We start from the raw sequence: 10,759 nt of genomic DNA on the forward strand, positions 1-10,759 counted from the left end.
TTAAATAGATCAAGGGGGAAAACAATTAATAAGAATGTTTGAACAACTTACTAAGTTTGAGCTAGAGGACATATGTAGGAAATTACACTCAACCACTGGAGAATACACATTTTGTAAGCACATCAAGAATATATACAAAAAAAGTTTTTATGAGCAAGTTTTTATGTGCATACTTGCAGTCCCAGCAATCCCACACTCAGCTATATGCCAACAGAAATGCACACATATGCCTGCCAAAACACAAATATCAGAGTGTTTGTAACTGTCCAATTTATAATAGCCTAAAACTAGAAACACAAAATTCTCAGCACCAATAGAATGGATAAATATTTTGTGGAATACAGAGTACCACAATAAGAATGAATGATCTACAATTACTCACAAAAATATGGAACTTCAAAAACACAATTTTGAACTAAAGAAATCAGAAACAAAAGAGTGCTTAGTGAATATTTCCATTTATTTAAAAATAAACAGGCAAAATTACTCTGTGCTGCTAGAAATAAAGACTAGTTATATTGGGGTTATTGTGACTGGAAAGGAGTCCAAGAGTCTCCTAGAGAGCTGTGATCTGAGTAAAAATATGAAAATTGAGCAGGTTCTAGAACAAAAAGCAAGGCTTAACAAATGTTTAAAGAATGGTATCTAGAGTTCACATTCTCTGACCATAATCAATAATGAAACTACAAAACTAAAAAAGACATCTGAAAGTTTTAAAATGTACGTCTAAATAACTTATAGATCAAAGAAAAAACATAATGGAAAAACAGAAACTTTTAGAATTGAACTATAAAACTTGTAGTGTGAAGGAAAAGGGATATTTCAAAGGAAATGTATAGCCTCAAATGCTTATTTTTGATAAAAAGGAAAAATTGATTTTACCCAAGTTAGAAAAACTAACAAGATAAACCTTAGAAAGGCAGAAGCATGGAAATGATAGAATAAGAATATAAATTAATGAGACAGAAAAAAAGATACAATAGAAGATCAGCAATGTCAACATGTGGGTCTCTGAAAAAACCCAAAAAATTGTAAAACATCTGAAAAAATTTATCAAGAAACAAAGAAGTAAACAATATTAGGAAAATGAAAAAGTATATAACTAAAGAGAGTGCAGATATTAAGCAGAAGGATATTAAAAACAACTTTATGTCAATAATTTTTAAATATGGGTGAAATATACAGATTTCCAGGAAAGCATAACTTACTAAAACTGCAAGCAAAAAAAAATAGAAAACCCTAATAGCCTTGTAGCCATTACAAAAACTGTATCAGTAGTCCAAAAATACTCCCACAAAGAAAATGCCATGCCCAGATGACATTATAAGTGAGTTCTTCCAAACACTCAAGAGACAGATAATTCTAATTATACAAAAATTCTTCTGGAGAGCAGGAAAAATCAAAAAAAAAAATCCCAACTCATTCTCTGAGATTAGTATAACATTGATACCACAACCAAACAGTCATTACAAAACCTAAAATTATAGATCATTTATAGTCTTGAACAAAGATATCAAACAAAGAAAATAAATTAGCAAACCAAGCCAACAGTATTTCTAAAATATAGCACATCACAAACAAGTGAGATTATCCCAAGAACACAAGGATGCTTTAAAGTTAGAAAATCTACTAATATATTCACCACATTAGCAGGTTGAAAAATAAGAACCCCCTGCCTTAGTGGAAGCCGGGAGAAAGCGGGAGCTACATATCTGCTGCCGTGGGGAAAACCCTGTTGGAGACTATGCTTCTGCAAATCAGAGAAGGGGCATTGGCAAGAATGTCAGCCCTCAACTGGAAGCCATTTGTGTACAGAGAGCTGGCCTCCATCACAGCAGAATATGGCACATTTCCGGTTGATTTAACCAAGACACATCTCCAGATCAAGGGCAGACAAATGATGCAGTTTAAAGAAATTTTATGGAGGCATGTTGCATGCATTAGTGTGGATAGGCAGAGAAGAAGGGCTGAAAGCATTGTATACAGGAATTGCTCCTTCAATGCTATGCCAGGCTTCCTACTGCACCATCGAGATAGGCACTTACCAGAGCTTGAAGAGATTGTTGGTCAAACGGAGGGAAAATGAAACCCTACAGATAAAAATCATCTGTGGAATCCTCTCTGGAGGATGTTTTGAATGTCCAGATGCAAGCACAAAATAGCAGCATCCAAGGAGGAATGATTGGGAACTTCATCAGCATTTACCAGCAGGAGGGAATGAGAGGGCTGTGGAAGGGGGTGTCCCTAACTTCCCAGAGGGCTGCCATTGTTGTTGGTGTGGTGCTACCTATTTAATGATGTCACCAAGAAACATCTCATTCTCTCCTATCTTGTGGGAGACACTGTCTATACTCACTTCCTCTCAAGCTTCACCTGTGGTCTGGCAGGAGCTCTGGCCTCACACCGTGTGGATGTGGTGAGAACACGGATGATGAATCAGAGAGTCTTTCCGGAGGGCAGATGCCCTGGTTATGCAGGTACGCTGGACTGCTTCTTACAGACATGGAAGGACGAAGGAATTTTTTTTTGCTCTATATAAAGGGTTTTGGTCAAATTGGTGGAGATTTGGTCCTTGGAATATCATTTTCTTTGTGACCTATGAGCAGCTGAAGAAGTTGGTTTTGTGACAAGACACAGGCTGCATAAGACATCCCTCTGAAAATGCCCACTTCTGAATCCATTCAGCTTCCTGTGTTTCACATTGCTTTTCACAGCTTGGCAGTTCCCGATTCTGAGGCATGAGTAACAGGTGAAGTTGGGTAAGCTCAGATCACTGTGCATTGGCATCAGATGCTCGTCAGAGACTAATGATGTCAACAGCAAAGTCCAAACACAAGTCCTTCCCGTTAAAGTGCTCTTGGACACCAAAGAAAACATGAAATGCACGTTTCTTGCTAAAGAAAATTGACCCACAACTCAAAACTGGATACTGTTTCTTCAGGGGAGAGTATCTTAGCTCATAGCCGAGCCTATCAGACTGTCCTAAAGAAGTTCATGGGAACCATTGAATGGAAACTCCAGAAGGGTGTTATTGCTCCTGAACATCGGCGCGCACGGGGTGGGGAGGGGGCTGGTGGAAGGCGGTTCTTGTCAGCTGAAGAAATTTCACACATAGAACCTGAACTTCTCAACTCTGGGTATAAATAGTGCAGGAAATAGATATCTGGAATTTTGCACTGCTTTGTAATTTTCTATTTGGGCAGGAACTTTCACTTATACTAAGTGATTTTTAAGCCTTTGAAGACGTGACCTTTGTGAGGAATTGTTACAAAGTATTAAGATCTAAATTCAATGTTGTGTAACTTGTGGACTTTGGAGGCGGGACTGTCCGTGTTGAGGGGAGATGTCTTCAAGCAGTTTGTGTTCTGTCTTAGGTCACATTAGTAATTTGCTCAATGATTTTTAGCAATTTTATTAGCCTTCCTTGTTCCTATTCCCAATCTGTAAAATGGAAATGATAGCAGCTGGTGGTGCCCAGGGTCAAATGAAAACAGTAGCTGCTGCGACCCATTTTATAAGATGTCGCCACTTATCTTGTAGGATAAATGTGTTTACACCCTGCTGACTTATGGCCATATCCCCTCAAAAAACAGTCTGTAGTTATAGAAAAGAGTATTTTTATGGAGTTCTGCTTGTTATCAACAGCAAAGCCTGTTATTAAAGGCCTTGTTCAAGAATCCACCACGTTGAGGTTTTAATACATTTTGCTTATCAAAATTTGCTGGAGAATGTAAGAGTTGATTTCTCTAGTTCGTCAAGGTTTCACTTGAGTTTGTGTCCTGTTTGTTAAAAAATTCCTGTCTTGGACTTCCCAGTTAGCTTGGATGAAAAAACACTTGATTGAAATTTTTTAAACTATTTCTTTAGCATCCGTTTATCTAGTTTCTGATAACAGCTTAAGTGATATTTCCCTTTATTCTTTGCTTCTAAAGATAAGAGATAGCTCTCTATTCCTTCTTCCTTTATCCTATTCTTCTCAAAATTAAAGTTAACTCTGAGAGTCCCAAGAATTTTATACTTGTAGGAGACAGCCCAGGAGGGAAAACAGATGTCCTTGGACATTTTTAATCCTTCCCTTTGAGAATAACATTAAATACATCCCACCTGGGGCTTGAAGGCAGACGACTTCTACAGGCAAGTTCCTGCTCCGCCTGACCTTTGGGATCCTGCCTCCATTGAGGCAGAATAGAAGGACCACAGGTTTCTCTCGGGAATCAGTTTCACCTCACTTTCTTTATTTATTATGTTATTCTCTTTTTTGTTTTTGTTGTTTCTTTCTGTCCTTTTCTCTTTTTTTAATTTATTTTTGACTTCACCTTCTTTAGTAATAAATCCTTTGAAAAAGATTTTGTGAAGCAGAAATTTATTTCCAGAAGAAAAGCGATGAAAAAGATATTAAAAGAAGGAAAGAAGAAGGGTGGGTGGTGGGGTGGCATGTAGTGTGTTAGGGTGGAAAGTCCAGATTCTCCTTAGCCTTGCTGGGTGCCAGTGGAGGCCCCGTGACCCCCGAAAGCCAAGCTCGGTCAGGCCTCTCTCCTGGCACGGAACCACAGATTGAGAGAGAGGAGCTTTTGTTTTCTTACTAAAACATTGCATTGATGGGGTACACACTCAGTAAAGAGGCTTTCCCTTTTGAGTTCTTTTTTGAATTTAAGGAATCGCTTTTTATGAACCACTCTTTTTTTTAAATGTAGAAAACAGTTTTTTAAAGTATAGATATAATTTCTAAATCAGCAGACACAACTTCATTTTAAAGGCCATGTAAAGAGGAATGTCATGCAATATCGTGTCAATTTATTCAGATTATATACATATTTATACTGGGTTGAAAAGAAATTCAAACCTCACCCTAAAACTTAAGTATGTTTTTAAGACAAAACTATAGCATTCCTTCATTGCAGATTTATTAAGTACCTTATGGACCAGGATCTTAACCTGCTTTTGTGTTTCTACTTCCCAAAAAAGTTAATGCCGTTGTTGAGGCTTTAACCAAGAAACAACTGAAGGAGGGAATTAGGGTATGGCCACAAGCCTTGCCCCCTTTTTTGATTTTGCTTAAATATAGCAAAACCATTTCTAGTTTTTATAACCAAGTTGAAGAAAATGATTTGTATTCTTTGCTGATGGATTTGTGTGATTACTGATGCAAAACATAGCTGATCTGTGGGTATAAAAAATGGCTCCTGTTCTGCATATTTATTCACATGCTAGAAATAGCATATATTATATAAAAGTATACTTTTTCAGAAGCCTTTATATGTCAAGCTCTTTATTTAAATCATGTTGGAATTTGCGATGTCAACATCATTTCATTTATTTAATAAACTGGAGTAATATGTAATAACCAAAAAGTTAAGAACCATATAATTGATCAAATTAATCAAGCTTTCATGGAAATTTTTTTTTAACTTAATGGACTAGGAATTAAAGGTAATTCTCTTAAACTAAAAGAAGGTGTCTACAAAACATCTGCCGAAAGCATCATGATCAAGAACAAAACAAGGATATCTGCTGTCACCTCTTCTATTCAATAATGTACTGGAAGTCTTCCTCAAGGGCTTTCCACTGTTCCTTGCACCTAGAATATTCTTTCCCCAAACCATCACATGGCTCTTTCTCTCATCTTCTTCAAGTCTTACGTTCTCAATGAGGTCTTCTCTGATCATCCTGTTTAAAACTGCGATTCTGTCTCCAATCCCAGAACTCCTAATACCCTTCTCTGCTTGGTCTCTATTGCACTTGTAACATTCTAACATATCATATAATTTACTTATTTGTTTATTGTCTGTCTCTTCCGCTGGAAAGAAGATTTGTGGGGTTTTGTTGTTGTTGTTCACTGATGTATCCCTGTCATGTTTACAGTAACTGGAACATGAAATTCAGCTGAAATAATAGAGACTGGTTTATTTTAGTAGGAAAAAAATGGAAATATCCTTAATGTCTGTCAAAATAGAAATGGATTAAGTGTGGCATATCATTCAATGGAATATATGCAAAAGTAAAAATGAATGAACTGCAGTTATATGCATCAACATGGATGAATTTCAAGAACAAATTTTTGTAGAACCATCAAGCCAGCACTAAGGGCTGTATTTGGAGGCAGAAAGTAGTGCACCTCAGTTCAGTTATTGACCTAAGCCTTGATGTCCAGTGTGGTCTATAGAAATCCCTGTAAGGGAACATTAAAGTACTGCTTTGCTATTTAACCTTGTCAAATCTCTTGAGCAGATCAAATCCTGCTATTATAACTAATCATAAATGCAAGAAATGTTCAAAGAGGCTTCAAAAGTTATAATGACCACCCCAAAGGCCAAGTCTTTAATCCACTCTTTCTGGGCAAGTAAAGGCAGGCATTTTCCTCAGATATTATGAAAAGTGATTTCTTTTAAAAGTGCAAAACAAATCTTTTCAGTACCATGCCACAACTAAAGCATCTAGCCCCAGCAGACCATTAAGTCCTGTGAGTGAAATGTCCATGGTTTGTGCCATGAAAGTGCATTCTTGACAAACAGTGTAATGAATGGACTTACATCTCATAGTCTTACATCCTTGTAAAATGTTGCCACCTTGGATTTAAATTTTATATTATTACAAAAAATCTAAATTAATGCTGAGCATGGAGAAGCCCCATCACTTAATTAATTTGACCATTCTATATTAAACTTTTGAAGATTCTTAGCATACAAAAATAAATCATTTCTTGATATCATACTTGTTATGTGTACCATATCCAAAAGTTCTCCAGGCATATCTAAATTCTCATCAGTACAAAGATACATACAGAAACCTGGGTGGTATTATTTATATCTGCGCTCTCATCAGCTCCAGCTAAAAACTCTACAAATAACAACAAAAAGAAAAACAGCCCAATTAAAAAATAAGCAAGGACTTGAGTAGACATTTCTCCAAAGAAGATGTAAAAATGGATAAAAAGCACATGAAAACATGTTCAACATCATTAGCCATTAGGGAAATACAAACCAAAACCATGATGAGATATTTCACAACCACAAAGATGGCTACTATTTTAAAAAATGGAAAATAACTAGTGTTGGGGAGTATGCGGAGAAATTGGAACACTCATGCATTGCTGGTGGGAATGTAAAGTGATGCAGCCACCAAAGAAAACAGTTTGGCAGTTCCTCAAAAAAGTTAAACGGGATTACCATATGACCTGGCAATTCCACTTTTAGAGACATAACCCTAAAGAATTGAAAGCAGACGTTCATGGCAGCATTATTCATGATAACAAAAACTAGAAATAAGTCAAGTTACCATCAGCATATGAATGGCTAAACGAATTGTGGTATGTCCATACTATCCAGCCATAAAAAGGAATCATGTTCTGATACATGCTGTAACACAAATAAACCTCGAACACACTATGCTAAGTGAAATGAACCAGACAAAAAAGAACAAGAATAAGCAAATTCATAGAGACAGAAAGTAGATTAGAGGTTGTCAGGGTTGGAGAGAGGAGGAATGGAGATTATTGTTTAATAGGTGAGAGTTTCTGTTTGGAGTGATGAAAAATTTTTAGTAATGGAAGATGGTGATGGAGTAGCACAACATTGTAAAAATAATTAATGACACTGAATGGTACACTTAAAAATGGCTACAATATCATATTCTATATTATTTAAATGTTACCACAATTTTTTTTAAAAACTCTACAAATTTTCCCAGGCATTCACACTGAGAAACAATATTTCTACACAGGTGAATGTCTATAAATGCTTGCCTCTGCTCAGGACACACAATTTCTGCTGTACTCTGCAGACAATCTTATAAGTTCACCATCTGTAAAAAGTTTTCATGCTTAGTCAATTTTTTCAATTAACACGCAATTTTACAGCATCTGTACCTATTTTAGTCACATTCGAAAACAAACCCTATTGAAATTTCAATCTTTTTATCTAATCACTGGTTTTTCTTTATATCAGTTATCTTTACTTTCTATCAGTCACAGTTCCTAGGATGGTTTATTTCCTAATGAACTTCTTAAGTTGTATTCTTTCAAAACAGACATACTTTGAATATTAAACACTTAGGATCTTTTTCTCTTACACACACACACACACACACACACACAATATTCCCTCTTGCTCTCTCTCATTTTTTTTTGGCATGTGTAGCCTTCTTGGTCCTTCTTTTACCTTGTTACCAATGCTGGAGACAAGGATATAAGAACTATTTCACTTATCTCTTAACAAACGGCAGCCAACACACTCATGTTCAGTGTCAGGGAGACTATGTGAAGAGGCAGGCTCTGGAGTGGCCCCAGTATTCATCTTCAGTCAATAGTTAAGATGCAGAAACATGGGTCCAGGGTTGCCAAATATCCTGATGTTTCAAGAGATGCCAGAAAGACAAATCTTGGAGTAAAAATATTTTTTAAAAAATTTAATTTTGGCAAATAATTCAATTTTTTATAATGCCATACAGCTCAGATAAAACACATCCACTGGCCAGGTGAAGTGTATTTGAGACTCCAAGAAATGCTTTGATGTTTCAGTTGTTGATGTGAACCTGTGGGATTCAAAGTTAATTTTAGATACTTGAACTTAAAGTGCTCCCAAGGGAAACATAACTCTCTGTTAGCATGTAATTAAATTCTGGTTTCCTAAGCTCTGCAGAAAAATACCTGTGCCCCTGGTTAAACAGCAAAACTATAGATCTTTGGCTTGCTGTCAATGCAAGTTCACTTGGGGTAGTATTTAAATGGAAAGATAAATGGCAAGAGTCAAGTTACCTTTCTCCCATCAATCTTCTTCCTTTTTCCTCCCCTTTTACTAAGAGTAAATCTGAAAGTATGTCATTTTTGCCATTTTTTGCCATTTTATGGTTTCCCAATAGTAAAAGTATCAAAATGTCTGAAATAATCAGTTAAAAAAGTAATATCCTCATAGCCAAAGGGGAAAAGGGATACAGTTAATTTCACACATATTTAAATTCTATAATTTAGTCACAAAGCTAAAAAACAAATTCTCTTCTTTCTGAAAAATTAGCTGAATAAAATAATTTCTGAAAAACTTCCTGGTGACTGTTGGTCTCATTTTACATGGTTTTGGAGAATGACTACTCTTCCAGAAGTCAGAAATTTAATGAAAAATTAAGATGTTAACATTATCTCCAATTCAGATCTAACATCATGATTTACAGAATTTATTCATCAACACTGTCTTTTAATTTTCAGTTAGTATTAGTCTTAAAGCACATTTCTGTCTTCTGTTTTACCCAGTTAACCTTTATGATACAAATGAAAAAAAAATACAAGACTGCGTTTAGGAAATTCACAGACACTGATGATAATGTTAAGAGCCTCTTAATGCTGCTTCTTAGATTAAGCTTTAAAACCTCTTAATTGACTTGCTATCATAGGTCAGACAGACCCAATAAAGTGTGTAAAACTAATGCTAATGTCTGAGAATAATGTTTTGAGAATGGGGCTAAGGAAGCACAATAGCTCTTCCGGTTTACTCACTGGTGTATTACCAACAATACTACTTACTCATTTCACAAATGTTGGTTAAGCACCTACTGTGTCCCTCCCAGACCCACTAGGTGCTGGGATAAATGATAAACAAAACCACAAGGGACTTACACAATTACTATTTATTGAGCACTGTGCCACATAAGATAATGTTATAAGAAGATACATTAATTTGAATTGCCAACCTGAAGCACAGACTACCATAAATATCCTTGTAATCTTCCTACATTTTCTGCTTGAACATTTTGAAGTTCCAGGTGCATATCTTGTTAACCACATTATATGCATATATGAGGAAATTGTGCATTGTTACGTGGAGTATTTGAAAGCCTTAGGGATTCATTTTTTAATAAAGTGGTTCCAGAGTTAGCCGGCATATCAATAACCAGCTTTTCCACTCTGCATCATGCAAAAAGGTTGGGGACAGAAAGTAAGCATTAAATTCAAAACAGCACCTGAAGAAATTTTATTTTAATGAAAAATATGTATCAGTGTATGCATTCATGCACACACAACCACACACCACATATACTGTATTTATCTCCTAGCTCTGTCCATTGAAGATGCCTAGAAACAGTGATCCCATTAAAAGAAGCCAGGGTTTCTTGGAGAAATTGATGGTTCCATGTCTGGAAGAAGAGCCTGGAATATCTTGACACACCAGACAGCAAGGAAGCTATCAAAGACTACTAGTGTCACTGGGCTTTCAGGGTAGGTGGTAGAGTAGGGAGTGCCAAGACTCAGTCTTTCCATCAAAAAACTATTTTGAAACTCCAGAGGCCAGAAGAACACTGTACAGATCCAAGGAAGAGCGGGAAGTAGAGACTGATAGATTACGGTAAAGAACTCCAAATTGCTCTCTCAGCACAGCAGCTACCCGCCCCCCCCCCCCCCACAGCAGGCTGCCACAGGGTTCGGTCCTGGCTTGCCGCTTATGTCAGAAAAGGACATAAACACCCTTTCCCCAAGAACAAGGGTGAGCATTGCCAATTGCTGATCACAGTTTTTGATTAGCTAGTTCAGATTGCTGGGTCTGGGCTCTGAGAGCATCTATTGTTTCAAACTACCTTGAATGGCAGCCACTATTTCAATCCTCCCCTTCCTTGGGACAGGGGGACAGTTAGGTGAAGGGATGAATTTGCTGGGCAGGCCAGGAAAGCTCAGTTTAGGGAAACAGTTGGAGAAGATTTGGGCACCCTTCCTGATCCAATCCCCAGGGCACTTTGGAATCAGTATGTGCTTGCTTCATGGGTCCCTGGCCCTGTA

At 36.8% G+C, this 10,759-nt stretch overlaps 1 pseudogene; it reads left to right on the plus strand.

Moving 5' to 3' along the window:
* Positions 1 to 1,774: 1,774 nt before the first annotated feature.
* On the plus strand, positions 1,775 to 2,627 carry LOC119518796 (annotated as a pseudogene).
* The last annotated feature ends 8,132 nt before the right edge of the window (positions 2,628 to 10,759 follow it).

The sequence above is a fragment of the Choloepus didactylus genome, chromosome 2 (genome assembly GCF_015220235.1).
Source record: "Choloepus didactylus isolate mChoDid1 chromosome 2, mChoDid1.pri, whole genome shotgun sequence".
NCBI classification, from domain to species: Eukaryota; Metazoa; Chordata; class Mammalia; order Pilosa; family Megalonychidae; genus Choloepus; species Choloepus didactylus.